The 22,617-nt window shown below is 44.5% G+C and overlaps 1 long non-coding RNA gene across 6 annotated transcripts in view; it reads left to right on the top strand.

Annotated features, from left to right (window-relative positions):
* The first annotated feature begins 3,565 nt into the window (after window positions 1-3,565).
* The window catches only part of LOC116103136, a 45,390-nt gene continuing 26,338 nt past the window's right edge, over window positions 3,566-22,617 (top strand). For 3 of the 6 annotated variants that reach the window (XR_004123410.1, XR_004123411.1, XR_004123408.1), the window contains exons 1-6: window positions 3,566-3,620; window positions 3,892-3,954; window positions 5,980-6,036; window positions 15,101-15,250; window positions 15,662-15,719; window positions 21,188-21,358. This is a non-coding gene — a long non-coding RNA (uncharacterized LOC116103136). Of the gene's footprint in view, window positions 3,621-3,891; window positions 3,955-5,979; window positions 6,037-15,100; window positions 15,251-15,360; window positions 15,514-15,661; window positions 15,720-21,187; window positions 21,359-22,617 lie in introns of all 6 variants that reach the window. The other 3 variants (XR_004123409.1, XR_004123412.1, XR_004123413.1) reach the window with 3 other exon arrangements.

Below are 22,617 nucleotides of genomic sequence, written 5' to 3'. Positions count from 1 at the left end.
GCTCAGAGTTTGGAAAGAATTCTCATACAGAGAAGTGAATTTCTAAAACTCAAAGCTCAACACTCATGTGAGCAGCTATTAGATCAGGACTGGCAGCCAACCTAGAGTGGTATGGTGTGAACCCTATCTTCACTGCCCACTGTGTGACCTGGAGCATGTTGTGTACCCTCTTTGGACTAAAAGATTGAAGAATTCTAGTTCAGTAGGTCTTGTGGCACAAGAAAGTATTTGAGGCAATTTGTGGGTGGCAACTGAAAGAGTTATGCAAATGTTCACCTGAGTACAATGCAGACAAATGTCAATTACTCATTTAGTGTATAGGTGAATTGTGGGCTTGTTCCTAACGCTGAGAGGGATTTAGAAAAGAAGTCAGCCTGCTCCATGGTAGGTGCTCCCTGGGCACCCTGATAACCTTGATCCTGCCATAAGATGAGCATATCTGGGTAGGGAAATACAAAGCCATAGCTGGTCGCTGTCCAATTTGAACAAATGACATTTAGATGGGGAATGATTGGGTTCTGGGAAGATGGCTCAAGCCATTAAAATTACTTCCTGTGCACACACAAGGATCTAAGCTGGATCGCCCACCCCAACTGTGTGAGTGCTGGGTGCTATGGTACAAGCTTGTGATTTTAGCATGGGGGAGGCAGAGATAGGACCCCTAGAGCACATAGGTCACCAATGCTATCTGAGTCTGTAAGCTTCAGGTTCAATGACAGACTGTCTCAAAAACAAAGATGAAGAAGAAGGATGTCACCCAAAGTTGACTCCCTCACTACCATAGACAACCTTCTGCATATGTACACATGTAGTTGCACACACATGAATATACATACATACATTCATATATATTATATATACATATGTATAATAAAGACGAGAGAACAAGGAAATACTGGAATCCCAGCTAAGTAGGCATCTAACATAATTAAAATTACTCTATTGGTTATTGATTCCAAATTAAAACGGTTGCCATTTACAGTCTAGTAACACTTTCATGCATCCATGCCAGCTGCATCACCATCAAGCTGATTATTGGACATGCATTCCATGACACCTAACTTAAAGGGAACTGGATAGGTCCCCCATGCTGTGAGACCATTCACTTCCCATCTAGTAGAACAGATAAGGAGCTCCAGTCACTAGAAGATGCTACTGCAGGCAAAAAGGAGGTCAAGCAGGACTCTGAACTGCATCTCTGCGCAAGAGCTGGGCTGTACAGCTCTCTCAACTGACAGCAACTGAGCCCATATTGATGTGTTCACTTGGATACAGTGGCTTGTCGGTGGAAACCACGGTTGCATTCCTCAGCATCTACACAACTTCTTCCACATGTCACTCAGACAGTAGTGTTCAGCGTCATGCACCAGCATGCCTGTCACCTCACTGTCATGTTGCCCTTCTGTCAAAATGGATTTTCGGGTGAGAGCTCAAGTCACTCCCCAGGCAGCACCATGTGCAATGCTATTGATTTGCTGCTGACTCTCAACCCTTGCTCTGGAATACATTTGCACAGGTAGCCAGAGGACAGCACCTTCCCCAGAGGGTCAGGGGACACAAATGTGCAAGTGGCCTTTGAAAAAATATATCCTCTTAAAGCATACTTCTTAGGGTCATGTCTGGTGACAAGGTGGCCTTTGGGCTGTGCAGGGAGCCTTTTGTGCAGCGAGAATAAGGAAATGGCTATCATAGAAGAATGGACTTCTGGAATCCATTCATCCCTTGATCCTGAGAATGTCTCCAGTGACACCCACCCATTCTCTGGAGATGGTCTGTCTGCTTCTAAGTGTCTCCCCTTCTGAAGGTGGCCTTGGCTTTCAGCTGGAAAAGTGTTTTTATTGGTCAGGAGCCTTATTCACTCTGAGTAGCTTCTGGTTCATTCTCCAGCCCATAGACAGAGTGCATGCTGGGTTTGCTGCCCTGCACAGAATCCAAAGCTTATTGAACACTGATGGGGAACTGTCTCCTCCCAGCTGGGTCTGTTCTGACCCCTCTGTGGGCTTTCAGGCAAAGAACAACCTAAACCATTTTTCCCCATTTAACATCTGATTCTTGCCAGTGCCCTGTCAAATGGCAGGGAATGGGAGTCAGTACACATTTTGGAATCCTCAAATCATCCTCTTTTTCCAATTCACTTCCATTCCTCTAAATGGGGTGGTGAAGAAAGAGTTTATAATGAGAGTGTGTACTCTGTGTGGTCCCTGCTGCTACCAAACACATCACTACCAACACCTTGCTGGAAATCTTGAGCACAAAACCTCCTGCAAATGTGTCATCGCAGTGTGCTGAATGAATAATACATTACACAAGCCATGCAATTGGGCGTCTGCTTTATAGTTTCCTGTGTAGTTTTGTAGCTAATTAATCAGGTGACCATCTTCACCGAAAAGCTATAGAACCATGAAAGTCAGTGAGAATATTCATACAGGGAAGTGTCAGAGGCAGGAAGTAAGAAATGTGTAAGGATTTTTCTAGCAAACTAATGAAAACCCCGAGAGGTGGTGTGATTGGCTTTCTTCCCAACAATTGCTCTGAAGAGGAAAAGTTGCAGAATTCATAGTGAAATTCTGGCTCTTTTTAAAATAGGGTCTCACGTTGCACAGGATTATCTTGAACACTCTGTACAATCAAGGATGATCTTGAGCTCCTGTTTTTCTGGCCTCTACCTCCTAAAGGCTGAGAGTACAGGAATACACATCAGGTATAGTGTGGTTCTGGGGATCATATTCAGGACTCTGTGCATGCTAAGCAAGAACTTAGATACAGCCCCAGGCTTTCAATTATTATACAAGATTTTGATGAAAGGATTTGTGGAAAATGTGTGAGTGTGTGAGTGTGTGTGTGTGTGTGTGTGCGTGTGTGTATACATGCTCATGTGAATTTGTCAGTGTGTGTGGAGAGAGACCAGAGGTCAACATTGAGTATCTTCCCCAGTCACTGTTCAGCTTAGACAGGATTTTTCAATGAAGCTTGAGAATTGTCAGCTGGCTATATTGGCTGGAATTCTCCTGTCTCAGCTTCCTCAGTGCTAGGATTACTGGCTCCTGTTTCCACACCCTGCTTTTTGTGCTTCCTTTTATTGAAAATAGATGCTCCCCCACACACATACATATCCTGATTATGGTTTCCTCTCCCTTTACTCCTCCCAGCTCCTCCCTACCTCCTGATCCACACCATTTTAGTCTCATTAGGAATGAGTTTTCTATGTGATAATAATAGAAAAAAATTAATAAGATAAAACAAAACCTAACACATCACAACTGGACAAAACAAAAGGAAGGAAAGGAATCCAGGAGAAGGCACAAGAAACAGAGAACCCACTTATATACTCAGGAATACCATCAAAACCCTAAAAAAGGAAACCAAAAGATTTGCACAAAGGAACTGTAGGGTAAAAAGAGAGGAGTGTGCGTGTGTGTTTGTGTGTGTGTGTACATACGTATATTCATATATGCATATATGTATATATATTTACAAAATACATAAAATTCAAAATACATAAAGGAAGATTTCTGACACAGCATAAGACATGGAACCTCAAAAGATGCTACTGAGTTCTTTTTCTGTTGGCTATCAACTGCCAGGCAGGCAGCCTGCCTTGAAGAGTAGCTGTTTCCCCAGTAAGATTTCCTGGGGGGAAACTAAATTTTTATTTGCAAGTGGCTATCAATTGGAGATTGCTTCTAGGTTTGGGATGGTGACATATGTCCACTTCTCTTTTTAACTCTAGTAGCCCAACTGGTAGGGACCCATGCAGACCCTTCCCATGCTGCCTGGCTCCCTTTGCTTTTGTATGAGCATCAATCGTGTTGATTTAGATAGAGAGCCTAGTTTCGTTGATGTCTTCCATCCCCTCTGGCTCTTACACTCTTTCTGTCTTCTCTTCCACAGGATTCCCTGAGGCCCATGGGGAGGCATTTGATGAAGACGTCACTTAGGGATGAGTGTTCCAAGGTCTCTCACTCTTAGAATAACATATAGGTCTCTGTAGATTTTCCTATGTACAGTAGGAGGAAGTTTCTTTGGTGATGGGTGAGCCAGGCACTGATCTATGAGTATAATAGAATATCATTACGAGTCCTTTTATTACTACAAGACCAGTTAGTTATATTTGGTTTTAGTTTAGGTCCTTGGGCTATCTAGTCTCAGGTTCTTGGTCACCCAAGCAGTGTCAGAAATGGATTCCATCTTGTGAATGGACCTTCAGTCAAATAAGATACTGGTTGGTTATTCTCACAACCTTTGTGGCACCATTGCACTAGCAGCTCTCATAGGTGGGACATATTGTAGATTAAAACATTTGTGGCTGGGTTTGTGCTTATGTTTTACCTTTGGTAGCATGTACAGTTCTTTCCTGTACCAAATACCTAGCATTGTAGGTGTGAAGGCTGTGTAGGCACCAGCTTGACTTCTCCATGTTCAATGAGTTGTGTAGGTGTTGTTTTAACAAATGGGACCTTGCAGTCAGTTTCATAGGCAACTTTTTGTGGGTGCTGAGGATCCAACTCAGGTCCTCATGCATGTATAGCAAACACTTTTATTAATTGAGCCATTGTCCCAACCCAGGAACTTATAGAATTCTTACTTTCAATTCACAAATTTACAGAAGATAACAATCTGGTAAGGGTATAAAAGTTACATTGTACTTTTAAAAATTACTCTAGTTAAGTTAGATAATTGAAAAATGTGAGAGGTAAGATTTCTGTTAGCTTTCCCAACAAAAAGCACTGGGTTTACTCCCAAGGCACCTACACACAGATGTGCCCTTCTAGCACTTTCCATGTGGCTATGTGAGACCCAGTCACCCTTGACAATCCATCTCAGAATCTGTCTGGCTCAGTCACGTTGACGTATTTTCTTAATCCTCTCCTGATGCCTTAGGGGACTTTCTTGCTCTGTCTTTTCCTCCTCCAGGTATAGTGGGCACTTAGCAGGCCCTGGACTCCCGCTCAACCCTTTGGCATCCTTCTTATGATCCATGGCCAAACTTCAGCACTCAGTCTATTTGGGTATATCAGACTCCTATAGTCTGCACAGTACCATAAGAGCTTGTCTGGACCACCTTGTTCATTAATATAGTAACCTCCATCACCTGCAGGTCAAGCCTTACATCCTAGAATTCCCATGCCTCTCCTACTCTTAATTTGTCTTAGCATGACACTGCCTCTCCCCTGTAAAGACTTTCTGCAGCAACATGGATCCTAGGCCTGGCATACTTCCTAGACCTGTTAAACCAATCTTTCCCTTACTAATTATTTTTCTGTTGTAGGAGTTCCTTTATCTCCCTCTCTTGACTCCTCCGTGGTCACTTTCTCTGTAAGCCAAATAACCAGGTAGACACACTGGCAATATAATCAGGTTGAGGAGGTTACTGATCCCTCCATGCCTCAGTTTCCTCACCTCTATAACACTTACAGCATCTGTATATGATTTGTTGTCATGGTTTCTGAGCTCCCAACATCATGAAGGGGCAGGGCCTACCCTGGCTAGATGTCCACTGATTTCCACAGTCAATAGAAAGTTGGGCACAGGTTTCAAAGCTCTCAGATATCATGTGACCTCCAATAGGTGAGTGGAACAAACTCCTTGACCACAGTTCTCAAGCATTATGGAGCCAGTAAGGCTGTAAAAAGCATTATCAATTTTGCCAAGATATGGAACAAAGGACATTGTGTCTTTTCTATGAAAAAGACTACTTAGTAACCCCAAGAGGCATAATTAGTTCACAAGGGTCTTCTGTCAGGCCTTGGAGTCAGCCATCTTCTGCTGCCTGAATTGAGTCAATTTCATCAAAATTGAAGAAGCAGTTGTGCATGTAGATACAGTCTCTGATGGCAAATTTAATAAAATCCAAATGTCACTTCTTATGGGACTCAGACCACACCAACAATTTTATCTTTACTGCCGATTTAAGACTGCATTTTTTTTTAAATAAAAAAAGGGAAGTCTTATTTAGTTTATCTTCCTTGTCTTATGTAGCAAAGAAGTTAATTCTCCTCACCAAGGGCAAAGGAATAATCCCACCAGCATCCACAGGTAAGCCAGAGCTTCAAGGAGAGCAGTTCTCTCTCACAGTTAACCATCTAATCCTTCAGTCTGACCCTTAATGAATGCCGTGTGTAAAACTCTCTCTTAGGACAAGAGGAGTCATCACATAGGCAATTCAACATTTGCATGCCATTTAAGGTGCAGAGCAGGACATTTCCCTTATGGGCCAGTGGAGCATGTAGAGAAATGAACTGACTAGCCCCTACTCCATCTTTGATGGAGCTACCCCTTCATCACCAAAGACTCCCAGCTTCCTGCAGCTTTACTGTCCTTCTTGCCACGTATTCTGAAGAATATACAGGATGGCACAAAACACAGGGCCTGACTCCTTGCAAGTGGATTCTGCCCACTGCTGGCTGCCAGCAGCCTCGCTCAGTGCATAACTGTGTGTCTATCATACCTGTTCCCTAGCATCTGAGTCTTCGGAACATTTTCCCATGACACTCAATGCTTCCTCTCACTCTCTGAACAAGGCTCATCCTTTGAACCATAACAGAGTTTCTGTGCTTTAAAGGTAATGTTTCCATAGCATGAGTCTAGTCATCCTATCCTGGTTGTTTTTAGTATTTGTTGTTTCTAAATGAACTTGCTATGCTGCACAATGGAATTACTGGATCTGTATTAAATTGTAGCTCTGGGACCCATCACCATGTGATGCTAGGTACTTCACTCTTGCTTTGTTTATCACAGAGAGGAAAACAGAATTAGCATAAAATGGTCCAACCAAGGGAAAAGGATGCTCAAACACCCTACCTCTCTGCACTACTGATGACCTGGTCTAATTTTATTTTTTCCTCTGGGGTGTTTTAAGAGATCATTTTCCTTGTTAAAATAAGGCTGGATTATAGAATTGTTACCCGTCATTTCTTCTGCTTGGAAGACAGTCATTTTTTTTTTCTTTTAACATAATAACCTTTGTCTGCACTGTGGTCTTCCCTGTTAAGTAAGAACACAGCATTTCTCTGCAACTATGGTGCTGCCTTTTGTAACTATGGTAATCAGCCAATGAGTATTTACCCAGTACTGCCTTTCTCAGCCCTTGAGAACAAAATTGGTTATTCATAAATTGTCTATTGATCAGTCTCAACTGGAAGGTAAACACAAATCTTTGAAAGGAATTATTAGAACTTGAATAACATTTGCCCCAAATTCTTAGAGGTCTGAAGTATAGTACGCTGGCAGGCTTTAGGTTAACAACTGCTTTTATGCACAGATCTGGGAAGTGGAGACATCAGGCCAGAAATGTCCCTAGCCCTCCTCTAAACACCATCACTCCTCAGTTTTATAAGAGATCTTTTTGAGGGATGAGATTGGTAAAACGTAAAAAGAGACTCATCAACATGATTTTATTATCTGACCAATGTTTAGACACTAGACAATTTTGTAGTTGATATAGTGTTTGATATAGCCTTTGTGGATCATGTTTCTGGCAGGAGTGTACCTTTGACAGCATGGTTGCATATCCTCCCAGTGTGTGTGTGTGTGTGTGTGTGTGTGTGTGTGTGTGTGTGTGTGTGCAGACAACACATGGCTAGGACCTTTGCAATTTAAAAAATAGAAAAGCTCTGTCAACCCCCGAGTTGATTAATTGCAACACCAAACAGCTTTATTCTACTTAATAAGAAATTAGATCACAACGGGGATTTTGCAGAAATTACCTTGAAATGTTTGTATGTTTGAGTGATTGAACAATTTGGGCTAAAAATTACATTACCCAGGTTTGAATCTTAAGCTTGTGAGCAAATTCATGTTGGGCTAACCAGAATTCCAGAAGGAACACCTTCCTGTCTCTCAGGCTGGGTGGATGATAGGGACAGGACAGACTTCAGATCTCTGTCCTGAATGGCTGTCCTTTTCTGTGCTGTCCTGTCCTGCCCAGGTGGCCCTTCTGTCCCCGTCTCTGGAAGTACAGCTACACAGTTAGTTTGAGACTAAACAAATCTTAATACTCCCTCCCCTCCAGGGTAGACTTAGAGCCTGGGACAGCACCCTTAATTATTCCCTAGTAATTATTCTCTAGTATACATGCATTTTGCAGGGTTGGTGTCAGACAGTGTCCAGCCCATTAAAACACGTGTGCTTTGAATGCAGCTATGGCACTGGAAGTTTAAGGGTGCCCACTTTGTTTCATTAGGAGACAGAGACCTAGACTCATGCCCAGCTCCTTGAGCAACTTCTAAAAATCTTTTAAGTCAACCTTGTGTTTTAGTCAACAGGGGAGGTTTGACCCCTAGCCCCCCAACAACCACTCGTTTCATTATTTATCTGAGGGAATCCGTCGGTTTTTGTTCTTCTACAAAAGTCCCTGACACTGGGATATTTTTAATAGCTGAAATTTTTCATTCTTGTCACTACGCCTTTTGAAAATACAGGTATTTTCATACATCGCGTGGCTAATGAGTGGAACTTCAGAACCCAACCTTTGCTCAGAGCCGCAGCGCAAGCCTGCAGAAGGCAGCTGCTGAGGACCACAGAAATTAATTATTGAGCTCCTTGTTGTAGGCTGCTTTCTGTTTGATATTCTCTGGCACAGAAGGAGTCAGACAATTAAATCACTCCTCCCTCTGCCGAGCCACAGTGCTCCCCCTCTTCTCCACTCTGGAGGCTGGAGCTAGTCAGTCCACAAAGGGTCCTCGTGGAGAAATGAGGAGACCAAGACCATATCCAAAAAGACACAGCACTTCCTCAAAGGGAGGATTCTTTAAAATAGCCTCCACAAATGTCCCTCTGGATGGTTACTTTCTAAAATGGCTTTCAGACACATTTGTTGCCAGACTCTCCCAGCGAGGAACCAAAGGCTGAGGCTGCTGTACTGTCTGCCCAGAGCCTCAGCTTGCCTGCCATGGGAGCTTTGAACCCTAGTTTTTCACCATCTCTTCCTATTTTTTTCAGATAAATATATAAAAGCTCATAGTCACTGGCAAGGGTGGCTGAGCCAATTAATTTGTTTTATTAAACAATAAAGCTGTCATTCTCTAAACTAGGGTGATTACATCTAAATCCAAGACAGTGTGTCAGCACATCTGATCACATGATCAGGAAGCAGCAAGTGTGTACACATTTGTGTGTGTGTATGTGTATGTGGGGGTGGGTGGGTGGGCATGAGGCAGTTATTTTGGACTGAGGCAGTTATTTTGTTTGAGGTGTACCAGAGAGGAGAACAGGATGGCTCCGTTAAGCTCAGAGAAAATGACACTTGAGTCCTTCCCCTCCAGGGTACATTGATCACTCCATTTAGGGATCATGTGTTCTCTGAAAGACTTAGAAAAGCCAGTGTTTGGCAGGTGCAGTCAGCCCTGAGGATTCATGGGTTGTGTGTCTGTGGTGTCAATATCTCAAATCCCAGTGTCTGCACTGGGCATGTACACATGTTTCTGTTTGCATTATTCTCTAAACAATCCAGTGTTACAACTTTGTGAAGCAAGGTATTACATGGTAATCAGGAGTGACTTTGGAAGTGTGGGGGAAATGTGTAGGGTACATGCATATGTTTACATTAAGTTAGATGTGTAGTTCCTGTTGGAATCTGGCCCAACACCCGCGTATATCAGAACTGGACACCTAAGAACTCCACTAGGAATAGTGAACTGACTTTGATCAGATAGAGAACGGGGCCTGTGATTTCCCCCAAGGCTTGAGGACCTTGGAACAGCCAGACTCCTCCATTCTCATGGTCTTCAGAGGACATTTAGTGCCAGACTCTGTTACAGGGTCAGAAGCCAGAGTTCTGAGGTCAGAGACCAGCATGCTTTGCCACCCACAGGGTCTCCCTCAGGATGAGTAGATGCTGAACTTTCTGACTGGAAGCCTGAATTTCTCCATAATCTCTTCAAGGTGTGCCAATCAAGCTGGAGATTAGATTTCAGCTGAGCACTCACTGCAACAACCTCCATACCCACCATGTAAGCGTCGCCATATATAACCTGGAGGAAAATGGTCAGAAAATGAAGAACCAAGCTGGGGGACCCGTCCACAAAGAGGGGATCCCCTCCTGTCAGAACCACCCTTTTGCTTTTCTGTTGACTGTATACATGCACAATCAAAATGGTGTTCTTACATCAAGTGGCTGCCAGCCTTCACATTGCACCCTGCAGTCCCTGACTCCAAGTAGCAACAGAGTGTGGTTTTCTTAATCAGAGCACCCAAATCCTGATAGGGTACAGGATTCGGATACTGTGCCTAGCCTACAGGGCCACACTCAGCAAAACACCACCCTCTCCTTACCTCCGTGATTCTTCTTCCCACTGTCCCACACTTCCTGTAAGAAATTCAAAGAAGTCACTCCAGGACTTAACTGGCATGCATACAAACAACCCGCACAAGCCCTTACATGCAGCATTCATTTTCATGGACAAATTCACACACAAGAGGCCTTCACACACCCAGGCATTTCCACATTCACTTGTGCACCCGCATGGATCAATGAAGATGCACATGGGAATGCCATGCCACTGCTCTCTGTCAACTTACTTCATGCCCCTTTCCACACTTCTCCTCTCCCATCCCACCCCACCCAAGCCAGAAGATGCAACAAGGTGCTGGAAGACCACCATTGTGAACTGATTATAGCAATATGTGAATTCACAGTGCATTGTAGCACTGGGCACAGGGGCTGGGGCATGGGCAGTCCTTGTTGATGCCCTTGAGCTCTGGGTGAGCTGGGGACACAGCTTCCCACTATGGGGAAGGAGCCTGTAAGTCCACCATGAAGTCAGAACTCTCAAGGTTCCTGGCCCTTTGTTTTCAGTTCAATTTTCCTCTTTCTAGGAGGAAAAGGAGAAGAAGGGTTGGAGAATAGAAAGAGAGAAAAATCAGAAAGCTAGCTAAAGTCACCTGCTCTCACTGTTCCCAACACACACACACACACACACACACACACACCATATGCACATACTACACACACACATCACACATCTCACACACATACACACACACACACACACACCATATGCACATACTACACACACACATCACACATCTCACACACACATCACACACACACACCATACACACACACCATACACACACACCACACATGTGCACACACATATACATACACACACCACACACACACACACACACACACACACACACACCACACCACACACACACACACATCACACACCCTACCTCACACACCACATATACACATACCACATGCACACACTACATACATATATCATACACACACATCACACATCACACACACAAACACAAATACATACATATACCCATACCACACGCACACACTACACGCATACACCAGACCCACACCTACACACCACACACATGTATACATACATACACAACACACACACACATACACTGCATACATGCACATGTGAGTATTTACACACATGGTATACACATCCACATACATCTTCCATGTTCATGATGGGCTGACTTGCTTTTCCCAGGAACCTCCATCACCATTTTGTCTGACCTCTGGAATGGAAGGGAACAGGGATCCCCCCCTGAGGGTGGCATTGGATCAGAGAAAGAGCTACTTGTCACGTGCAGGGAGCACATCTGTGTGGTGTGGCTGCATGGAGAATGGAGAGAACCAGGGATATTTCTTCTTCCAATTTTTGCATCTGCCCAACTGTCACGTCCCAACCTAGGAAGAATATCTCTGAGCCAACCGCCCCTCCTTCTGGAGACCATGTGGGAGTCAGAGGTGCTGATGGTCACAGGGCTGGCCTTTTGTCTTCTAAGACCATGGGGTTGGGATGCTGGGGTCAGAAGCCTCAGCATGCCGGGTCTGTCTTAATGCTGCCCCAGACACCTCCTCCCTAGATGCTTGTAGGACTATACTGCCATCCAAAACCCAAAGAGAATTCTGTTCCTGTTGCATCAGAGAAGGCAAGCTTCATGAAGAGAGATTCGAATTGTCGTTTTTCGTGGGGTGTGTTGGTTTTGTGCATATTTAGCCACAGATCTAAGACTTATATTTAAATGTATTACCTGAACACAAAGGAGGACATAAGGGAAGTTAGAGCTGCACACTGTTGTGATCTACATGGAAAAAAAAAAAGCTACTGCTGATTAACCTGCACTCAATACTGCTCATCTTCTTCCTAGGGCCGCTGCATAGATTCGGGTCCTCGGGACCCCAGTTGAGCAGGGCATGCCATTGTCCCGAGGGCAACCCTAGAAGGTAGCGCAGTGCTGGCCTCATCCTGTGCAGCAGGCCCTCTTCCCAGGCTGCCGGTATCCAGCCTCCTGTCACTGGGGTGAGAGGACTTTGCTGATAGAAATATCAAGAAAAGAGGCAATGGAACAAATTGAGAAATTAAATTGTAATAAATTACTGAGTCCAGATGGTATTCTTCTGAGAGTTGTAGAGGAATGAGGAGCAAAATAGCAGGCAACTAATAAAAATATATAATTTAGCCTTTAAAGTGGCAATGGTCACCAAAGCCTGGCCAGTTACAGTTCTGGCGTCCGGGGGCAATCGCAGGCCACCGATGGTGTGGGAGCCTTTTAATTATTTTTCAGCCGTTGCCTCAAAGTCATGGCATATACAGAAATGCCCCTGAGTTTGAGTGTTAATAACCCAGAAGCAATGATAAATGGTTGTGTGGAAACCACGCCAAATTATTTATGTTAGAAAGGAAAAACAAACAAAAGACTAACTGGGCAATTCACATAAGCTCCAACTGGAAAACCTGTCCATGTCATGTATGCACAGAGGCACCATGGGTAGATGGGGGAGGGGCCGGTCAGGCCCTCAGCAGGACTTGTCATGTCCTCAAGGCCCTGATCCTCAGCATCCCACTCCTTGTAGCCTCTGCTCCCAGCATTTCTGTCAGAGTCTTATTCTTGTGGTAGACATGCTGAATACCCTGACCTGGTTTGAAAACCAAACACATTTTAAAAATCTTTAAAAGTCAAAGGAGGGCTGGGGAGATGGTTCAGTGTGTAAATCATTTACTATGTCCAAGTGTGAGGACCAGAATTTGATCCCAGGCACAGCTGGTTGCAGTAGGGTGCTTTTGCAACCCCAGAAATGGGCTGTAGAAACAAGAGGACAAGAGAAGGTGAGGCAGCTCACAGGCTAGCCAGCATAGCTTGCCCTGGGTCTAAGCAACAAGCAGAGCCTATATCAAACAAGATAGAAAGTGAAGGCCAACATACTCTTGGCACATGTGCTTCCATACCCACATTGTTCAATCCTCTGTGTGTGTGTGCGTGTGTGTATGTGTCCCCCTCTGTCTCTCTGTCTCCCTGGCTCTCTGTCTCTGTCTCAGTCTTTGTCTTTCTCTCTCTGTCTCTGTCTTTCTCTATGTCTCTACCTCTGTCTCTCTTTCTCAGATACACACACACACACACACACACACACACACACACACACACACACACGCACACACGCACACACACCAAAAAAGTCAAACAACAAATAAATGGGGTGAAAATAATTTGTGGTAAATAGCTAAATACTAATCTAAAGTATAAAAAATAATCATGAATCAGAAAAATTTTTGAATGTTGCACTTAATAAATGGGCAAAAGCTATAAATAATTCACTGAAAGTAAAACACGTGTAACTGATAAATGGGAGAAAATAAATACTCAGTGTCAACTAGATACAAAAAAAAACCATGCAAATGTGAACAAATTGTGAGACACAATTCACCTGTGATGTTAATAACAGGTAACATCACACCTACCTGTGATGGTAATAAAATCCTTATGGGTGAAGGATGCAGCTAGCCCTTTCAATGGATGCTGAGGAAATGTATGTTACCATGACCTTCAGGGTACACACTTGACAGAAAGTTCCCAGAATCTGAAAATACTTGTGCTATATAAGTCACAATCTGAAGAGACATAACCAGAATGATTTCAAGGGCAGAGTGGTTTTTTGTACAAAACTGCCCTTCGTGAGACTAATTTCACCTGAGCTCTCAAAGAGCACGGGCAGCTAGAAGTGTGGTCTGTCTAGTGAATGCAACATTAATCAGGTTTTGAAACTACTAAGGGCTAAAGAGATGGCTTACTTGGTAAGTCCTCTTTTAAAAGTATGAAGATCTGAGTTTGATCCCAGGACCTGTATAAAGATACCCAGATGCTTATAGTCCAGTACCAGAATGAGGTGACAGGTGGATCCCTGGGGCTAGCTGGCTAGCAGGCCTAGACTAGTCATCATCAAGATCCAGGCAGATGAGAATTCTTATCTAAAAACAATTAAAATCTAATTAAATTAAATTGTTTCTTAAAAAGTAGATGGCATCTAAGGGATGAAAGCTGAAACTACCCTCTGGCCTCCACACTTTTGTGCATGTACACACATTTACACATGTGAACTTGTGAGCACACAAAACACTGTATTAAATAAAAGCAGACTACAAGCTTGGATTAATGCAAACCTTGAGCTGTGAGTTGAAGCATCCATCACCATAGGAGTCCCTGGGTGGTCCATGCATAGATGAGCCTCAGTTCTCTATAGTTTTCTTACCGCTTACTCTCACTTGTGAATGTCAAGAGCAGGTCACTCTGGCTCTAAGAAAATCAATTTGACCAACCAACTCTGATGCCTTCATTTTCCACTTCCCAAAGCAAACTAAACCATATGCTTAATGAGGCTCTTCGACTCAGAGAGATTAAGCTGTTACCTAAGTCAGGAGCAAGTCAGCCATCGAGCCTGCTTATTGCATCTGATCCCAGCATTGTCTCTACCTTGCTGGCTTGATTTTCCCTCCCATTTAGCAAATGCTCACTAAATGCCAGGTGTTCAAGTACATTTTAAATAGCGAGCAAAATATTAGCCAAATTGCACAAACTTAGATCGTCCCCCATCTATAGATGTGAATGGCATACAGAGGCCATAGAAGGTTTGTGGGCAGACCTATGTCTGCACAATTCTTGGTGCCCAATGGGCACCTCCAGAGTTGGGCTCTTCCACTCACATAGCACATGGAGCAGCCTGGATTTCAGAGAGGGTGTTCTGCTACCAGGCAGAGATGTGAAGGAGAGAAAAAAAATACAAATTATGCAAATTGTGCCCAATTTCACATCATCTTGACAAATTATTTGCACATTTTTTTAATAGGAGTTGGAGTAGCCAACCAAGGGCTTCTCTGCAACTTTTTGAATCCAGTGTGCAGGAAATCTCTCTGTTAGGAGACCCATTGCCCACTTCCTCTGAGCTTGATGCTTCTGAGCCAGGAGAGGAAAGTCACAGGAGCAGAAGCTGGCTAAGGTACCAAAGCTATGTGTAACCCACACGATGGGAGAAACTCCTACCATGCTTAGCTTTTGAATCATGTTCTTTGGGGGTTTTCCCATGTTCTCTGCTTTTGGATTAAGCAGGTCCTGTGGGCTGTGGTCCCACTGGTCTCTTGGGGAGCATGCACACAGCAACAACTGCTTTGAGTGAACCACATAAGGCCCCAGCCCTGGACATAGCTCCAGTAAAGACGTGTGTCAGGACACTACCTGGTGCAGACTTCCAGCTCCTGTCTGGTGGGTCGATTAGTACAGCCGTCAGGTGTCTTGCAACACTGTGGCGCTTCTCTGCTGCCGCCCTCCCATCTGATAGGTAAGCATATAACTAGTTAACTCCCCTCTTTCTTTCTCCTTTTCTCACCGACTCCGCTTGAGGCAATTACAGCAATCCTGCATTTGTCAATCACATCCATTCGTGCATGGTCTCCTGAAATAATTATCAGGTGAGTGGCATCTCTGTGCCTGGAGAGCCGGCTTGGAAACCACAAGCCCCAGAGTATTAATTACTGAGCGCAAAAATTTGCAGAGAAGCAAGTCTTTTAATGGTAGAACTGACGTAACATGATTGTTTTGATTTTTTTTACTAACATGACAATCATTGCTGTCCCCCTGGTCATCACCACAGATCAGCGCGAATTATCTGGGGAGGCCATTACCAAGCCGGGTACCATTTGATAAAATGAGGCGAATGCTTCCTGGCGCGGTGTTTGTTGATTTTCAGAACACAGCCAAGCCTGAGAGTCAACAACAACGGGGAATGAAAGTGGACTCTGGCAAGCAGGCCAGAGGGGTGCTCTGGCGTGGCAAAGCAAGGCTTTGGTGGCTCCATTTTGCTGCAAGAAACACTTTAAAGAAGGCGCCTCTCTTCCTTCCTCGCAGCTGCATCTTCTCGGCAGCCCCAGTTCCTGTTTCTGGGGAACGCAGGACATCAGCATTTTGTCAAATTTAACATAAAAGTGTGCTGCACATTTTCTGAGCCCCAGTTCACATCATCGAAGCACTTGTGTCGCTTGGAGTAGTAAGGCAAGCCTGTGATCCTTAGGTAGCTAAGGTACAGAAATTGCTACGAGCTCAAAGCTAGCCAGGACTTCAGAGAGCTTCAGGCCAGCCTAGGTTATGAGACTTGATGCCTAAACAAAACAAAATACCATGAAAATGCCTGTGTCACAGCACTGTGTCCCTGAATGGGAAGGAATGGAGCTTTGTTCTGGGTTGTGTTGCCCTCTTGAACAGAAATCCTATTCGGTGGGAAAGAAAGCAGAGATGAAATATCAAAAGAAGGTTCCAGAAACTGTTCGGAGATCTGTGTGGAGGAAGAGACTGCTGGAAGGCTGACTTCTGTTGCAATCAGATTCTTTCTCTGTCTCACACACACAAAATCCTTATCCCACTTCTCATTCAGAGATCCTTCTTCCACTCCCTCCCTCCCTCCCTCCCTCCCTCCCTCTTCATCTTTCCTAGGCTTGAAATAGACTCTTATTCCCTGGATGCTAATCTTTCTTTCCAGAAAGTCTGGGTCCCATTTAGCTAGTCCCCTGGGTGCTTTCCCAAATATCCCAACTCTGCGGCCTCTTTCTTTCTTGGGTTTTATCTTTCAAGGGCCTGCTCCAAGGATGAGATGCAAAGAGCAATCTGGGCTGCAAGAAAGGGCACCCCTCGCCTCTCTGAATGGACCTACTGTACTGGCGCTGGTTGCTTCTATCAGCCTCTCTCCAGGAAAGCTGGAGTCTCACCCAGCCCCCATACCCAGAACCTTCTCCCTCTACACAGAAATCACAACCCCAGTTCTGGCTCACATGAAAGGCAGTTTCTCTTTTATGCCTTTTGTCTAGTCGTTGGAACTTCAACACAGTTTAAACTTTTATTGGTTGCTTGTGGAAGGTTTTTACTGGGGGACAATAACTTTTGGTCCTCTGTGTTCATTATCATCCAAGAGTCAGCCAGCCCTGTCAGCCATGAGCTACCCTCTAAAGTCCCCAGGCTCAATGATGTCACCTAGTCAGCTGCAGTTGGGGTTTAATGGTCACTAGACACACAGCTCTTCCCCAGGCAAACTTTAGTGGCTTCCCTCAGTGTCAGTGGCTTCCATGGAGTTGGGGGGGAGGCTTCGTTTCTCATTAATAGGTGAAGTGGAAGCCAGGAGGGATGACAAACCTTCAGATAGAAGGGGGTAACTAAGCAGTGTCTTCTCAGGTTTTCCTTTCCTCTCTGCAAAAGCAAAAACTAGAAATATGCAGATTTTGGCCTATTTCACAGCCTCATGCAAAACCTGTCACAGGCAAACTCAGCGGCAAGCACTGAATGTGAATCCTGGAGATTCTATTCCAACTGAAATGCAAACATTGCCTAAAAGGAGGGCCACAGGAGGTAGAGCCATACAAATCTACCTCCATGGGCTCACACAGGCATCTGGATGTGCTTGCTGGGCCCTTGTCCATGCACACAGTAGGCTCACAGGTGACTATTATTTTCCAGCCCAATCAGCACCCCTCCCCGCAAATCCTATTACCTTTCCTGCTGCTATATGAATGCCTTGTCTGGGCATCCACTGTGGTGTCCTAAGCTTTCCTAGGTACATTTATTCTATAGGGAGCATCACATTATCATTGCTTGTAAGAGCCAGTTCAGGCTCCCTGTGAGAAGGGACTAACTAGAGCAGCTGCAGATGCAATGACAATATGACCACCATGCCTGCAGATAGTCCTCCTCACCTTTGGTTTCCATAATCACAATGTAGGACCTACATTCTATACAAAATTAGCAGGTGTTTTGTGCCCCCAACAAGCTTGGGAAATGTTTGGTTAATCAAAAAGATAAAATTTACAGACCTCTGCAGGAGCTTACTCTGTGAGTCACAACACTGATCCATGAAAAAGGAGAAGGGGCATGTAGCCAACACATTATGCCAGCCCACACCTTTGTGTGACATCACCCATCCCATCGGGAGCCCACTGAGAAACCTTGGAAACTCCTGTATCCATGGAGCCTGCTGACCACAGATTTCTTCAGAGCAGCTGCCATAGGCCAGTGCTGCATACTTCCCTGAGGGGCAGGATCTGAGAGGGCAGAAAATTTAAAGACTCACAAAGATACAATAACAAATTATAAATAAATAGCATTTCTATTATACTAAAAATCCTCTTAGTTGGAGCAAATGGCATCTAAAACTAATATAAACTGGTTCTCTTATACTTCAGTGTAGTCACTCTTAAAATTATCAAGTTGCATAGGTGTGTAGGTGGCTCACATCACATTCATTCGTTCATTCTTCATTCATTAATCCATTCATTCAGGGACAGGTGCTCTGTCTCTGATCAATGTAGCTCAGGTTAGCATGGAACTTAAAATGCAGTCCAGTTGGTCTCAACTCAAGCCTTTACTGCCTCTGTATCCTGAGTGCTTGGATTGCAGATACATACCTCCATACAGCATTATCTTTTTATTGGACAGCACCAGTTATTGATATAAGCCTATTGTTTTCTGGCTCATTTATACCCTCATTTAAGCCTAGAATAGGAAAGCCGGGTCCTTCTAACCATTATCCATACACACACAGTAAGGATCAGGCTCCTGCAGGCCCTGTCCTGCTAACTACTTGAAATATTATCTCCCCTCCTTGAGGAGGATTCAGTGACAGTAATGCAATTGTAAAAGGGGTGTGCCCAGGTTCCTGGTCTAAATAGGCCGGCCAAGACTTCTGACATCCCGGTTGTCCCAGCAATGGGCACACAATGGCCGTATAGAAGACTGAGCAAAGGCATGCAATCTGTAAGTGTGAACAGGCATACCTCCACATGGGTTCCTTTGAAACCTCCATGTGCAGATATCCTTGGAAACACAGCTTTCAAAGTTCAAACCTGCAGCTTCTAATCATGTCAGTGTGTCCAGGGATGTTGCCAAGAGAGGTCTGGCCCATGCATGGCCTTGTGGGAAAGAAGTCAAGGCTCTCTCTCTAATTCAGAATCTTGCCCTGACTAATGAAGACCAGGGTGAAAACAGATATAGATTAAAGCAGAGGCTAGGACTTGCTGCAGGATGGCCCCAGGGTAATAAATCTGTGGACAGCTCCTACCACCCTAAGGAGTACTCAGTGGGCACTGAATACAATCCTGGCTCAGCCACATGACCTTGAGTGAGGCATGCAGCTCCTTCAATAGGGTAAGGAAGCACCCTGTGTGGGGCACATTACCAAACACAGCTCGCTCACGGCCTTGCCAGCAATAGCATGGTTTGCAATTCTGCTGTTGTTGTTGTTGCTGCTGCTGCTGCTGCTGAGACTGTAGGCACATCTCTATACCTTTCCCTCTATCCCCTCCATGTTGTCTGGAGAACTCTGGGCTAGGACAGCAGTCACATGAGACCTCTTTTCCCCAGTTCAGTGGTGTCAGTGAGCACATCCGTGAACACACTTTAGCTGGCCAAGCTCTGGACATATTATCATCTATGAGTTCTCTGAAGAACCCTGGGAAAGTTTTTAATATTGCTTTTTATAATCCTTAGGTCTCTTGGGACTCATAAAAATCCCTCAGTCTCTCTCCTTTTTCCAGAAAAACCAGCATGTTTTTCTCCAAACTATTTCTTCTATTCCTTGCTGCCTCTCAAAATCTGCCTTTTTTTCTCTACAGTAAAGAGCAATCATAAGGGACTGGGAAGAGAGGTGGCTCAGTCAATAAAGTGCTTGCCTTGAAAATATAAGGACCCAAGTTTTAATGCCCAGAAACCATGCAAAATGCTGTATGTGGTGTTGAATGCTTATAATACTAACCCTGGGATGGTAGAAACAAGAGGATCCCTGTGGCTCATTAGCCAGCCCATCTAGCCTAATTGGTCTGGACCAATGAGAAAGTCCATACTGAAAGGGGTGGATAGCATTCCAGTGGATGATACCTGTGGTTGTTTTGGGGTTGGGACAGAGGTTCTTAGGCCTTCACACACACACACAGGCACACACACACACACACACACACACACACACACAGGCACGCACACACACAGGCACGCATACACACACTCACATGCACACATACACGCACACACACAGCACAGCACACATGCACACACAGCAGCATGAAGGGTGTAGGAACTATAGAGGCCCTTCAAAGGATGTGATTTCCAACAAAGACAAGAAGGGTTTGCCTCTTGAATATCTCCCAGCACTAGATCTGAGGAGGAAAGGCTCTACATAACACCTGGTGATACCACCCAAATTGAGTCCCCAAAGAGCTTTATATTCACTGTGCCTGACCCTGAGGAAGGTTGATGTGTATTTGAGTTTTGATTTTCTCCTATACATATAGACTCCTTAGAACTGAGCAGGATCATCTCTGTGGGAAGCCGGATAGCCTGACTACCCCATCATTAGACACAGAGGTGGGGCAAGTTCTATGAGAGAAGTAGCAAGACAGTCACTTCCTGGGGTCACTTAGATTTGACTTCAGGGACACATGAGAACATTCCAGAATGTTCCTTTACTTGGGATTCTTCAGGACCATAGAAATGGCACTGTGAGGAGGAGGGCCACCAACTGTAATGTCTTCCTTGCCACACCTAAAGACTGGAACAGCATTTTGCCTCTCATGAGCTGCTTTCCCAAAAAGCTCTTCTCAGAGGGCAAGACTCACTGTGTACTCAAAAGCAGGCCCAAAGGGGAGGCCAGGATCTCAGGGCATTTAGAACTATCTGAGGTACAGCCAAAGGGTCCTTCCCTTTCCTAACTGATCTGCTCGGTCTAGCCTAGGACAGGAGGTTGCTAGCTAGGCTAAGGCTACCTTCTGAGATGCAATCTAATGGTCTTACCATGAGTCAGTTACTAATGTGAGCCATTGACAGGGGGTGGGGGGTGGCATAGAGAGGATACCTCAGAATCTGTTGCCTGTAGAAATGAAGGTGTTTTTTTTTTCTCAATGCCTAGCTGGCAAGATGACTCCATGGGATGTGAACACACCCCCTCGCCCCAAATTCTCACATCTGCTGCTTTGTATACATGTTGGGAAGAGCCAGTGAGATTCTAGGGGTGCACTGTGCAGTAGTAGATGAAGCAAGAGATACCTGTGGCCACTGAGGATGGACTGTCACAGATAAGGTAAATAAAGGCTGTCCTAACTCGAGGTTTGGAGGAACTTTAAACAATATGCACAAATGTGATACGAAATGATGTGTGGATGTGAACAACAGGTAACAGAACAAACCATGAGGGACTGGAAAGTCTCCAAGAGGTTAAAAACAGACTGGTATATATGGAACAAGAACAAGAAATTATGATAAAAGATGAGGTGACTATAGGAGAAGAAGACACACTTGCAAAATGAAAGCAGCAGGGACTAAAAAAAATGGGAGAGTAGATAATGTGTAGTTAATGAGATGTTGTTAATTAACTAAAAGAACCAGGAAAATGGCAGGGGACTAGAGAGGCAAGATGTATGGAAAACAGTAGATGCTGATGTGGGGCTGGAGGAGGTCTAGGTTAAGAGAGAAGAAGAGAGAGAGAGAGAGGTACAGAAAGAAGAAGAGAGTTGGAGGGAGGCAGGAGGGAAGGAGAAAGAGGCAAACAAGTGAGGATGGAGGTTTTCTAGAACCAGAATGAACTGGGTTTCAAACCACATCATATTCAACAGGACTGAATTTAAGACAAAACAAAACAAACAAAAAAGCCCATGCTTAGACACAGGACCACATAAGGGCAGAGTACCAGAGGAGACATGGATGCTGTTACTAGGTCACCACAATGAGGATAGCAGAGTGTGCTCCAGGCACTGCAGAGGCCAGGGTCTGGGATGCCAGCTTCGTGGTGCCAGAGCAAGTCCAATCAGTAGGAGCCCACGGGTCTCCAGCATGATTCACTCACCATTAAGAATGTGACACCTTCAGACACACCAAGAATCAGAAAGTCCCTGCTTTTAAAAGAACTGAGATTTGTATCATAGCAAGGAAAAAAGAAAAAGAAAACATGATAAAGAAAGTATGGGACATAGGAAATGAAAGAGGAATAGAAAAAAATAACAGTAAAGGAGTAGAGATTCTGTAGAAAAACTAACATTTTCATAACAACCCTTAACCTTTTATGTCTGTATTAGGGTCTAAGTTCTATATGTTTGTTGAAGACCTTGCCTACAGTGTGACCATATTTGGAGAAGGACAGCTAGGGTAGTAATCTGGGTTTCATGAGATAAAAATGCTGGGTCCTGGCTCTAACAATAAGAAGAGACACCCACCTGTACACACTGGATCCCTTCACAAGATCACACCTAGGAAACCATGGGGATACCTTGCAAAATGGTGGCCCTCATAAGCCAGGAAGTGAATCCTCACAGGAAGAGATCTGCCTCACTTTCAACTGGGATT

This window comes from Mastomys coucha, unplaced genomic scaffold (assembly GCF_008632895.1).
Source record: "Mastomys coucha isolate ucsf_1 unplaced genomic scaffold, UCSF_Mcou_1 pScaffold21, whole genome shotgun sequence".
Lineage (NCBI taxonomy): Eukaryota > Metazoa > Chordata > Mammalia > Rodentia > Muridae > Mastomys > Mastomys coucha.
The sequence above is the reverse complement of the archived record's forward strand: the minus strand, read 5'-3'. Positions and strand labels throughout refer to the sequence as shown.